Source organism: Lathyrus oleraceus, chromosome 7 (assembly GCF_024323335.1).
Source record: "Lathyrus oleraceus cultivar Zhongwan6 chromosome 7, CAAS_Psat_ZW6_1.0, whole genome shotgun sequence".
In the NCBI taxonomy this organism is placed as follows: domain Eukaryota; kingdom Viridiplantae; phylum Streptophyta; class Magnoliopsida; order Fabales; family Fabaceae; genus Lathyrus; species Lathyrus oleraceus.
Genome location: NC_066585.1, coordinates 15,518,757 through 15,532,647, shown reverse-complemented (window position 1 = coordinate 15,532,647; position 13,891 = coordinate 15,518,757). Strand labels below are relative to the sequence as shown.

Sequence of the window (13,891 nt, the reverse complement as noted above, 5' to 3'; positions counted from 1 at the left end):
AAGGTTTCTTTTTCCTTCTATTCTTTCTTTCGTTGATTTGTATGCCACGCACTCGCTCTCAAGGCGAACCGCTCTATTTACGAATCAACGATATCGAACTATATCTCCGAGTCTTACGACGAATTCGGGAATATCGTGCTGAAAACAATCTCCCTCCTATAAACCTTCCTGATATCAAAAACATTTTTCCTTCTTTAACCGAGATGGCAGAACCAGCTCGTGCTCTTAGAGATTACGCCGCTCCATCGCAAGATGAACCGCATTCAAGTATTGCTCCGCCCGCAATCGAAGCAAACAACTTTGAACTTAAACCTTCACTGCTGCAGGCTGTGCAACAGAACCAATTCTCTGGAAATCTTACCGAAGATCCAAACCTTCATTTATCCGTATTTGTTCAATATGCTGATACTGTTAAAGCTAATGGTGTCACTTCAGAGGCAATTCGACTTCGTCTTTTTCCTTTCTCATTAAGAGATAGCGCTAGAAGATGGCTTCAATCTCTACCTTCCAACTCAGTCACCACGTGGAACGAGTTGAAGAAAGTTTTCCTTGCCCGATATTTTCCGCCAAGCAAAACAGCTATGTTAAGAGCCCAGATAAACGGATTTAAACAGAAAGACAACGAGTCTCTTTTCGAAGCATGGGAAAGATACAAAGACATGATGAGACTTTGCCCACACCATGGTTTGGAAGACTGGTTAGTAATTCACACATTTTATAATGGTCTCTTATACAATACAAGGTTAACAATAGACGCCGCTGCAGGTGGTGCATTAATGAACAAACCTTATGCTGATGCTTACCAGCTTATCGAGAGCATGGCCCAAAACCACTATCAGTGGGGAACCGAACGAACAACAGTGGAAAAACCTCAACCGAAAACTGGCATGTACGAGATAAGTAACCTTGATCACGTCAATGCAAAAGTGGATGCTTTGGTCCAGAAGATTGAAAGTTTAAATGTATCACCACCAACCGCCGTGGTTGCTATAGCTCAGAATTGCGAGGTCTGTGGAATCCAAGGCCACACTCCTGCGGAATGTCAACTCTTGACTGGAATCCAAACAGAGCAAGTAAACTATGCTCAAGGAAGCCCCTATTCGAATACCTATAACCCAAATTGGAAGAATCATCCGAACTTTTCATATAAGAGTAATAATGCTTTATACGCACCTGGACAGTCTCCGAATCAAACCCCATCTATACCTCCGGGGTACCAGAAACCAAATCCTAACAATAATACCCCTAGAAAATCCAACTTGGAAATCATGATGGAAAACTTTATAGCTTCCCAACAACAAACCAATAAAGATTTCTTAAACCAGAACATACACACTGGCGAACAACTTAAACAACTAGCAAGCAAAGTAGATGCCTTGGCTACCCATAACAAAATGTTAGAAACCCAAATATCTCAAGTAGCTCAACAACAAGCACCTACTGCTGCACCAACTGGTACATTCCCTGGACAGCCCCAACCTAATCCGAGAAGCCAAGCTCATGCAATTATATTAAGAAGTGGAACGGAAGTGGAAGGACCGTCTGATCCAAGGATAGAAAACCAAAGCCCTAAGAAATCTACTGAGGAAAGTGAACCTAAGGAAAAGGAAGAGAGTAATAAGGATACCCTAGAAAAGAAGGAACCTTATGTACCTCCACCACCTTACAAACCACCTATACCTTACCCTCAAAGGCTTGTTAAAACCAAAGATGTAGGTCAATTTAGAAAATTTGTTGATCTCCTTAAGCAATTAAACGTTACAATTCCATTTACCGAAGCTATTACGCAGATGCCCTCATATGCTAAATTCTTAAAAGAAATTCTTTCTAATAAAAGGAAACTTGAGGATAGTGAAACCGTTACACTCCCTGCCGAATGTAGCGCTATAATCCAAAACATGCCCCCTAAACTCAAGGATCCAGGTAGCTTCTCTATACCCTGTCACATAGGAAAATTTGTCATCGACAAAGCCTTATGCGATTTAGGAGCCGGAATTAGCGTTATGCCTTTATCCATATGTAAGAGACTGGAAATGGGAGAATTAAGACCGACCAAGATGTCTGTACAACTAGCAGATCGTTCCATCAAATATCCTGTAGGAATCCTTGAGAACGTTCCCGTACGCATAGGTCAGTTTTACATTCCCACTGACTTCACAATTATGGATATTAGAGAAGATGATACTACACCTATTATACTAGGAAGACCATTCTTAGCAACTGCCGGTGCAATCATAGACGTAAAACGAGGAAGACTCACCTTCGAAGTAGGTGAAGAGAAAATTGAATTCATTCTTTCCAAATTCTTGAAAGCACCTGCAATAGAAGATACATGTTACTTCATGGATATCATCGATGAATGCATAAAAGAAGCAGAGTCAGGAGAAGACAAATCATCAGACTATCTTTTAGAAGACAAATCTAAACAATGCTTAGCAATAACACCAGATCCTACGCAGTGTCTTAACAAACCAACCCCTGATTTGAAAACACTTCCCAAAAATCTGAGATATGAATTCCTAGACTTAGAACTTGAACGACCTGTGATAGTCAATGCAGATCTAGGAAGACTCGAAACAGAAAAACTCCTACATATCTTAAGAAAATATCCAACCGCACTAGGATACCACATAACCGATCTTAAAGGAATAAGCCCTTCTATTTGTATGCATCGCATCATGTTAGAAGAAGACGGTAAAACCTCTAGGGAACACCAGAGAAGACTAAATCCGATCCTAAGTGAGGTAGGAAAGAAAGAAATAACCAAGTTATTAGAAGCAGGTATTATATATCCTATATCTGATAGCAAATGGGTCAGTCCCGTACACGTTGTACCAAAGAAAGGAGGCATAACCGTTATTGAAAACGAAAAAGGAGAAACTATAACTAAACGAATCGAATCGGGATGGAGAATGTGCATTGATTATAGGAAACTAAACAAAGCAACCCGAAAAGATCATTTCCCTTTACCATTCATTGACCAAATGTTAGAACGACTAGCTAAACATTCACATTTCTGTTATTTGGACGGTTATTCAGGCTTCTTTCAAATACCAATTCACCCTGATGACCAAGAAAAGACAACATTCACATGCCCTTTTGGTACCTTCGCGTATAGACGAATGCCGTTTGGTCTGTGTAATGCCCCTGCAACTTTTCAAAGATGCATGATGGCAATTTTCGCCGACTTTCTCGAAAACATCATGGAAGTATTCATGGATGACTTTTCTGTATACGGACAAAGTTTCGAAGAATGCCTTGAAAACCTGGAAAGAGTTCTTGAACGATGTGTAAAAGTAAACTTAGTACTTAATTGGGAAAAGTGTCACTTTATGGTACAAGAAGGAATTGTTTTAGGACACATCATCTCGAACAGAGGAATTGAAGTAGACAAAGCCAAAATAGAGGTAATCAAAAATCTTCAACCCCCAAGAACCGTGAGAGAAGTACGAAGCTTTTTAGGACACGCCGGTTTCTACCGACGATTCATCAAAGACTTCTCTAAAATAACTAAACCTTTAACCGGACTATTAATGAAAGATGCTGAATTCATATTCGACGATAACTGTTTAAAAGCATTTCAAACTCTTAAACAAGCATTGATCTCCGCACCCATTATGCAGACACCAGACTGGAATGAACCATTCGAAATAATGTGCGATGCCAGTGATTATGCTGTAGGTGCTGTTTTAGGACAAAGAAAGGATAAAAAGCTTCATGTTATATATTACGCTAGCAGAACCCTGGATGAAGCACAGATGAATTATGCCACAACCGAGAAAGAACTCCTAGCAGTAGTATTTGCGCTAGATAAATTTCGTTCTTACTTGGTAGGAGCCAAAATAATAGTTTACACTGATCACGCTGCTATCAGGTACCTTCTAACAAAAAAGGATGCTAAACCTAGACTCCTAAGATGGATCTTGTTACTACAAGAATTCGACTTAGAAATCAAGGACAAGAAAGGAACTGAGAACGTAGTAGCAGACCACCTCTCTAGACTTGAGAACCTTGAACCAGAAAGAACATCCATTAATGATGATTTCTCGTATGACAAACTCATAGCTACTTTGGAAGAGAACAACTCCGACATGCAAGTAGAAACCACCTTAGCTATATCTGCCATACCATGGTACGCTGATCTAGTCAATTATTTAGCTGCCGGAATAGTTCCACCTACTTTATCTTACCAGCAGAAGAAAAGATTCTTCCATGACATAAAACACTATTACTGGGATGATCCCTTACTTTTCAAAAGAGGTCCCGATGGTATTTTCCGTCGATGTGTACCCGAAGAAGAGGTAGAAAATATAATCCAACACTGTCACTTCGCGCCTTATGGTGGACACACAAGTACATCCAAGACCTGTTCTAAAATCCTACAAGCTGGCTTTTATTGGCCAACTATATGGAAGGACGTACATGCGGCTATTAAGGAGTGTGACAGATGTCAACGCACGGGAAACATATCTAGACGTGACGAGATGCCACAAAAAGGTATTTTGGAAGTAGAGATTTTTGACGTGTGGGGAATAGACTTCATGGGACCGTTTCCATCCTCCTTCGGTAACAAGTACATACTCGTGGCGGTTGACTACGTATCAAAGTGGATCGAAGCTATAGCTTCTCCAACTAATGACACCCGAGTAGTAACTAGACTCTTTAAAAATATAATATTTCCGAGATTTGGCATCCCAAGGATAGTAGTCAGTGATGGTGGATCGCACTTTATATCCAAGATACTCGAAAAACTACTACTTAAATATGGAGTGAGACATAGGATAGCAACACCTTACCACCCTCAAACCAGTGGACAAGTGGAAGTATCTAACAGAGAAATCAAGCAAATATTAGAAAAAACGGTCGCCACTTCAAGGAAAGATTGGTCATTGAAATTACCAGAAGCTTTATGGGCATACCGAACTGCTTATAAAACTCCCATAGGGACGACCCCATTTAAGCTCATTTATGGAAAATCCTGTCACCTCCCGGTAGAATTAGAACACAAAGCCTATTGGGCTATTAGAAATTTAAATTTGAATTATAAAACCGCCGGTGAAAAGAGAATCCTTGACATAAACGAACTAGAGGAACTCAGAAGAGACGCCTATGAAAATGCCAAAATCTATAAAGAAAGAACAAAACAATGGCATGATAAGCGTATATCAAGGAAAATCTTCAAGCAAGGCGACGCAGTACTCTTATTTAACTCCAGACTAAAATTATTCCCGGAAAACTACGATCCAGATGGTCAGGACCTTTCCATATCACTAAAATCTTTCCCAGTGGAGCGGTAGAAATTAAAGGACAATCTACAGAACCGTTCACCGTAAACGGGCAACGTCTGAAACATTATCACTATGCGGAAACCAACGAGGATTCGCAAATTCTACACTTAGACGAAACGCCCCCAGGACTCATAGACTATATTTAACAGTTTCTTTGTCGAGCTTGCGACATTTAAACAAAGCGCTTAGTGGGAGACAACCCACAAATTAATCTGTTATTTTATTATTTTATTATTATTATCATTCCTCTATTTTTCTCTTAATTATTCTTTTAATTTCTATTTAGTATTCATTATTGATTTATTCAAAAAGAAAAAAATATATCTATATATTATAATAATAATTCTATTCTTCTTTCGGCATTTGGCCAAATCCTGACTTAAACTCATGTTTTCTTTTCTCTAGTTAACACTAACCAGATGGGACATTCTGACCGTATGGGTATCAAGTTCAGAGGAATGGCTCAGAAACGAAGGTTTGAAGAACTAGCCACTAGGGAGATGCTACCTAGTTTATATGCTGATGATTGGGCTATGACTGCCCTTGGACTGAGACAGAGTGTCCTGTTTTTGCTGAATCAGATAGGATGGGAGACCTCCCCTATCCTGAGACCTTTCACCACCTACCGGAGGCTCACACTAGAATTCCTTAGTTCATTAATCTATCTACCTAGCCATGGAAAAGGAATTACCAGAGGTTTTATCCAGTTCAGAATGTTCAATATGGAGTACCAATTTAATACTAGAGACTTCACCAACCTTTTGGGTTTTCCTACCTCCTTTGATACATTCACTATAAGCCAGGAAGAACTTCTTGAATATAGAGAGCTTGAACACTTTTGGGGTAAGCTGACTGGAAATGATGAGCCCGAAGAACATGAGTTTCTCTCTGGAAACATACATAACCCGGCTTTTCGCTATTTCCATAAGATCCTGACCCACACTTTATTTGGGAAGAAGCCAAATAGTACTTCAGTTTCACGTGATGAACTCTTCATCATATTTTGTGCTTCCCAGAACCGTCCAGTAAACGGTGCTACTTTTATGTTAGCTAATTTGGACCACCTTATCCAGGATGAGAGAGCACCCATTAGAATAGGCGGCCTGATAACTATGATAGGTAATGCTATTGGACTACGTCAGCCTATGCTTGACCTGAACCCTTTTTGTGGCATTACCACTATGAGTATACCTTTCCTCTTCAACACTATGTTTATAGCAAACATAGGGTCTGATGAGTTTGAGCTTGTTATTGATAACCAGGTTCTCTGCCTATTCACCCTGCCCGATCCTAGGACTAGTGTTCATAACCAAAGGAACTGGCTCTATAACCTGAATGAAACCCCAACTCCTGCTGGATCCACTGAATCCATCCAGGATTATGAGATTTGTGATGACTATGAGCACTATATTGACCATACCTCTCTTGCTGAATCTGACCCTCAGACTCCATCCGGCTACCATGATATTGATCCTCCTCCTCGGCCTGTCCTGACCGAAGAATCAGCCATGCCTGATCTCCGACATCATATGCCAGGAACAGATATTAAAACCGTCATTGAAGCCTTGATGTCAGAACAAAACGCCCTCAGGGAAGATTTCCACAGCTTGAGACTTGCAGTCCTAGAACACATGAGCAGCACGGCAAGTCAGTTACGTATGTTACGGCATCATGTTAACTCTTTTACTCCTCCGGCCAGAGATCCGAAGATAGATGGAATTTAGTTATTTCTTCATTCTAAGTTATTTAGTTTTAGGCTAGATTTTTTTCATTAATGTTATTTGAATTCATGTTTATTTCTATTTCATTTTATTATTTTCCCTTCCTGTAATACATTATGATCCTTTTTATTGAAGCTGTTTAGTTAATTTATTTTGCAATGCCTATTATGCTCTACTGTTATTACTTATTATTATTATATACAAAGCAAGTAAGCATGCATACTAAATTAAGCTACAGACTAAAACGTTCATAAGCAGAATAAAATATTTAATTACGCTACCAAGTGATTCTGTGAAGCGCTACTAAGCCTTTCCAAAAGGAAGTGTGACGAGCGTCACACCACCCGTGACGGGCGGCACACTTAGTGCCTGTTACGAGCGTCACAGCCTTGTGACGAGCGTAACGCCTCTCAGATATGTGAACGTTAGGGAGCCGTTGGAGACGAACGTTACACCCCCCACCTTTTTACATTCCCCATTCATTTTTCATTTACCACAATTAATTACTTTTCAACCACTCTTTCTTTTCACCTCCCACATTTTACCTATAAATACCCTCCAAACTTCCTTCTTTCACCACAAACAACTCTCTCATATCAAATATACACTTCTTTTCCTTTCCAAATCACTCATTCAAAAATCCATCACAATGGCGGGAAGTCAAAACTTCGGAAATATCATCTTCCGATCCGGAGATGACAACTATCAGCAAGAGCAATTCGAGCGCTTCCAACAGCGAGGCGTCGCTCCCACCAGGTACCCCGATTTAACTTGTTTACAACAATTGGGCTTACTCCACGGTATCGAGTGGATGCTCCGTAGAGCCGATTTAACCTTCCTTTGCACCCATAACCAACCCACCTATCCTTCCCTAACCTTAGAATTCCTAAGCTCTTACGACTACACCACTCCCGCCGGTGAAGGTGAATTCCTAACCGGTACAGCAACCTTCCGTATGTTTAACACCGAGTACTCTCTAACCCAACGCCAATTGAGTGCCATGCTACAATTTCCCACAGAAGGTCTGCTCCATGCCAGAATTCCCCCAACCTCAAACTGGAACACAGTTCTAGTTTTCGACCTTTTTAAGAAAATTTCCGGTATAAATACCAACAACTGGGAAGAACTCCTTCTCTCCCACATCCATAACCCCACCATCCGTTATTTTCTCCGTATCCTGCAAAACACACTCTTTGGAAGACCAAACAACAGTAAGGTCAACTCAAAAGAACTCTTTTTCCTCCAGTGCGTTTTCGAATCGGATACTACGGTAAACGCCGCCTCTTTTCTCCTTCATCATATCCGCACCTTATGTGCTAGAGGCCGGCAACCATTCATAATTGGCGGATTAATAACCTCCATAGCACTTGGCCTGAACCTAGGGGATAAACTCCAAACTTTAGAATCCCTTCCACCCCTGTCTATGGATATCGGCTATTGTCGCTCCAGCCGCCTGATTAAAAACAGAGTAGGCGGAGGCTATTATCTGATGGTGAACAACCAAGCAGTCCCAAGTGTTGTGCTACCCAATACCACCCTAACCGATGTCACAAACCCGAACCGCCACCTCTACGATCTTAGCGCTCCTGAAACCACCGAGCCTTCACAAACAAACCAACAAACAGATGAGTTTGAAGAAATGGAACAAGGCGATCATCCGCCAACACAACCGTCAGTCCCGCTCAACCCTTCCAGTAATGCAGCCGGCCCATCCTCCCAACGTCGTCGACGACGAAGGCCTGCGACCAACGATGACATTATGGATGCTATCGATGGAATGCAGGCACAGAATACAGAGATGATGCAGATGATGCGTCAAATGCAACAGCAACAGGATGCTCGGAATGCCATAACCGACCAGCGGTTTACTGAGTTGTTTAGCAGATTCGACAGCTTAGACATACGTCAAAGATCACCAGGACCAAGAACCAGAGGTGGAAGGCAGCCTTAGTTGTATTTTTTCTTTTTCCTTTCCATTTTGTATTTCTTTCCCTTCAAACATCGAGGACTATGTTTAGTTCAAGTATGGGGGGGGAAATTATTCTTTCCATTCCCATCTTTGTTTCAAGTTTGTACTCTCCCTTTTCATTGTTATTTCCTTATAAAAACAATTTTTTTTTAAGTTAAGTCCTGAATGTGAAAAAGTTTCTATTATCTATTTCCCTCAACTTTCTTGAGCCATAACAAAAATTTTAACACACCCAATAAGTATAAAGGTCGCCTACTTTATAAAATTTGAGTGAAATCAAAACAAAATCATTACCATAACAACGCTCTGAGAACCTCAATATGTTAGATCAGGATAAGTACCTATCATACCGATTCCTCGAACTTTTAGTTCTATGGCAACCCCAAGTAGTTTATACAGAAGTCAGCACCATCTTAATAGCAAACTACGTGGAGAGCCGATGAATATAAGTGAATGATCCCCAAAGTAACCTAAGATAATTAAATTAGGTGACCCTTACCGGATCATTTAATCTAAAGGTTGCAAATCATGCAAAAGCACAATACGAAAGATCCATTATGAATTGGTTCAGTAGGAATCTGGTACTGAACTTGGTAGGGCGGACTACGGTTCGATCCCCCGCAATTTGCAATGGACTGAATAATGAAGTTATCCGACTTATGTACCAGAACTTCTAGCTAAAAGCGGATCATAGACACTAACCGGTTACTCCACTATGTGCGCGAAAGGATAAAGGGCTTAATGTGATTTCGCTAGAATGAAAACGGGCAAAATAAGACTAAAGGAACCAGGATAGCTATCATAGGGTACTTGAACTGATTGGCATAAGGTAGGGTTATCTAAGTTGTAACGGTAGTTGTTGATGTCAAGATTTAACTCAAATCCTCCTAAACAAAAACCCATTGGCAACCTAGTACGAATTGATGTGTGCTTTAAAATTTCATCCGGCTAAAACTTTTAACAAGTTCTATACTGAATTTTGCTTGAGGACAAGCAAAGATTTAAGTATGGGGGAGTTTGATAACACGAAATTATATCGCTTTTTAAGACTTAATTCAATTAAATTATTTTATCATTTACACTAATTTATCCCATTTTATCAGATATTATGCAGTATTTCTCTTCTATTTATATCAGGTACCCATTTTGAAGCAAAAGTGAAAAAGGGAAGAAAAGGAGGTGTAAAAAGCAACAAAAAGGAGAGAAAAGGAACCAAAGGCCAAAGCCCAGCCCAAAGCGCACAAGTCACCAATGCTGTGCCTGTGACGGACGTCACAGGACGCGTGACGAGCGTCACGCGAAGGAGCCTTGTGACGGACGTCACACATAGCGTGACGAGCGTCACGCAACCCCACTACCTTTGTGGCGCAAGTATCGCCCTCAGAAGGACTTGAAGAATAACGTTAAGGAATTGGTCTCCTATATGCACGCCGTGGATATAGCCACGCTGAAGAAGGAGAGAAACGGAATGCTGCTACCAAGGCTATTATAAATAGCCGTCTCACAAACCAAAAGTTACACAGTTTTTGCACGCTCAGTTTTGCGGAAGCTCTGCCAAATTTATTTTTTTCACGCCTTTGCTTATTTTTCTTCCTTTCCAGCATCGTCCATTTTATTTATTTTATTTTGCAAGCTTTGTTTTCTTTTTCCCTTGCAATTTATTTTCCCCCGTTCTTAGCTTTTAGATATTTTTCGCGTAGTAGTTTCTACACCGGAAACTACTGGGCAACTTTATACCGGATTTAACCTTACGTTATATTCGAGTTTTTTTATTTCCTTGATTTAATTTACTGTTTAATTGAAGAATCGAAGAACAAATCCTACCGGCTTGTGGTGGAGTGTTCAAGACCATTGTATTACGCATTCAGGTTCTTTAATTGTTATTTAATTTTTATGCTTTATTCTATTGTTTATTTGCATTGCCTGCCTGAAATGAGTCTGTGTATGCATGATATTAATTATTATTTAGTAAGCATGTCTGGCTAATTTGCCTAGGTATCGGTATGTAAAGTAAGCAGAAAGAGGGATCAAAACTAAGTCGGTCTATTCAAACTTAAAATTAGAATCAATCTTTTTACGGTCTTAACTTACAGGTTTAATAACAAGATTTTTTACAAAGGTAAAAGACATAAAGAAGTTGAAACCAACAGAGCGAGAGTTTGAGGTTTTAACTGGACAGTGTAAGTTAGTCATTAAATCTATCTCAGGGCGAGAGCAAGTTTTAGAATTAATTAAATTCTGACCTTTTTCCAAAAAGTATTTTTAAAGATTGAATGTGAGGACGAGAGTTAAGCATTTAGATTTAATTGTATAACCTAAGTCAACAGAGCGAAAGTTTGAGATAAGGGTGTTTAAAACGGTCAGTATTTTCTTAAAAAGAGTTTCTGCAACTTTATTGTTTTCAAAATATGATTTTTGACTTAATTATAAGTGACAGCAACATTAACATAAGATCATGGTTTCTTCAACAGAGCGAGAGTTTGAGATAAAACCTTTAACCAATAAAGTTAGTCGAAACGATTTATTTTAAAACCGAGAGACCGACAAGGAATTGATTCCCTAGTTTTGACGAACCACATACCGATATCCGTTTTATTAATATTTAATCTAGATATTAGTTTAGCTCTTAGCTCCCTTTTCCCCAAACAATCAAACATTTTCACCTTAGATTTACGTAGTAACCTTAGATAACGGTACATCGATTCATAAGTCCCTGTGGGATCGATATCTTTTAAAACTACGCGATAGAACTGTGCACTTGCAGTTTGTATCCCATTCTCGACTCGCACAGTCGAGCGATCATCTGGCTTTGCATATCTCTATGAATTGCAAAGATGATGCTTTGTCGAATGTGCTTGTTGACACCGGGTCGTCATTGAATGTGCTTCCGAAGTCAACTCTGTCAAAGCTATCATATCAAGGAGCGCCTATGAGGTTTAGCGTTGTAATCGTCAAAGCTTTTGATGGTTCACGCAAAACAGTTATTGGTGAAGTGGACCTTCCAGTTAAGATAGGTCTGAGTGATTTTCAAATTACTTTTCAAGTGATAGATATTCACCCGGCCTACAGTTGTTTATTGGGAAGGCCATGGATCCATGAGGCAAGAGTTGTTACCTCCACATTGCATCAGAAGCTCAAATTTGTAAAGAATGGAAAGCTTGTTATCGTTGGAGGGGAAAAGGTGTTGTTGGTTAGCCATCTATCATCTTTCTCTTATGTTGAAGTTGAGGATGAGGTTGGAACTCCGTTCCAAGCCTTATCTATTGCTGCTAAAAAGAGAATTGGGGCACCTATGTCCTCATTGAAAGATGCAAAGAAGATTGTTGAAGAAGGCAATGTTGATCAGTGGGGGCGCATGGTAGAGGTCTCCGATAACAAAGGCAGAATCGATTTGGGTTTTCAACGAGGTTCATCAGTTGCTAGATCAAAGGATATGCAACTTAGCTTCCATAGCGGAGGGTTCATTCATGGCAATGAACAACACTTAGTTGTTGTGCTAGAGGATGACGAAGAGGAAGACTGCACCAATTTTGTGACGCATGGAAAGGCTTGCGACAATTGGACTGCTATTGATGTTCCTATTATTTTGCATCAATCTAAGTAATTGCTTTTATATATTTTTAAAATCCTTCTCCTATGCCTAAGGGATAAGTGAACATTGTTGGGCATTTTGAAATTGATCATTAATAAAATTAATTCTATTCATCCACATCTATGATGTTTGTTTTTACTTTTTGCTTTATTCTGAAAATGGTAATCACAAAAAACATAAATAAACAATATAATTGTCCATCTGCATAATATTTGGTCACAAATTCACTTCTCTAAAATCAAAATATCAAATCATTATGCAGGCTGGTTTCTAACCCCATTGAATACAATGATCCTTCTCCTTCTCCAAATTTTGAATTCCCTGTGTTTGAGACCGAGGAGGAAAGTGATGAAGGAGTGAGTGATGAACTGTCTCGTCTTCTTGAGCATGATGAAAGAATCATTCAGTTGTTTGAAGAGCAGATTGAGCTAGTCAACTTGGGTTCCAAGGATGATGTGAAGGAAGTCAAGATTGGGTCTCGACTGTGTCCAGATGTCAAGAAGGGGTTGATTGATCTTCTTTGAGAGTATTCAGATGTATTTGCATGGTTCTATCAAAACATGCCTGGTTTGGATTCCGAGATTGTGGAGCATAGATTGTCGTTGAAACCAGAATACCCGTCAGTCAAGCAGAAATTAAGGAGAACGCACTCTGATATGGCTGTGAAGATCAAAGAAGAAGTGCAGAAGCAGATTGACGCTGGTTTCGTCATGACCGCTGAGTATCCGCAATGGGTGGCCAATATTATGCATGTGCCGAAGAAAGATGGAAAAGTCTGCATGTGTGTCAATTACAGAGATTTGAATAAAGCCAGTCCGAAAGATGATTTCCCTCTGCCACACATTGATATGTTGGTAGACAATACTGCTAAATTCAAAGTTTTTTTGTTTATGGATGGGTTTTTCAGGTATTATCAAATCAAGATGGCACCCGAGGATATGGAGAAGACCATATTATCACACCTTGGGGAACATTCTGTTATATAGTGATGCCTTTGGGTTTGAAGAATGCTGGTGCAACTTATCAAAGAGCAATGACTACTCTTTTTCATGATATGATGCATAAAGAGATTGAAGTTTATTTCGATGACATGATTGCTAAATCGATTGATAAAGAGGAACATGTTGAGCATTTGTTGAAGCTATTCCAGCGTTTGAGGAAGTATAAACTCCGCTTGAATCCCAATAAGTGTACTTTTGGTGTTCATTATGGTAAGTTGTTGGGCTTTATTGTCAGTGAGAAGGGTATTGAAGTTGATCCTGCCAAGGTCAAAGCAATACAAAAGATGCATGCGCCCATAACTGAGAAGCAAGTCAGAGGT

At 39.8% G+C, this 13,891-nt stretch overlaps 1 pseudogene; it reads right to left on the bottom strand.

Moving 5' to 3' along the window:
• Window positions 1-588: 588 nt before the first annotated feature.
• LOC127109052 (uncharacterized) lies at window positions 589-688 on the bottom strand (annotated as a pseudogene).
• Window positions 689-13,891: the final 13,203 nt, after the last annotated feature.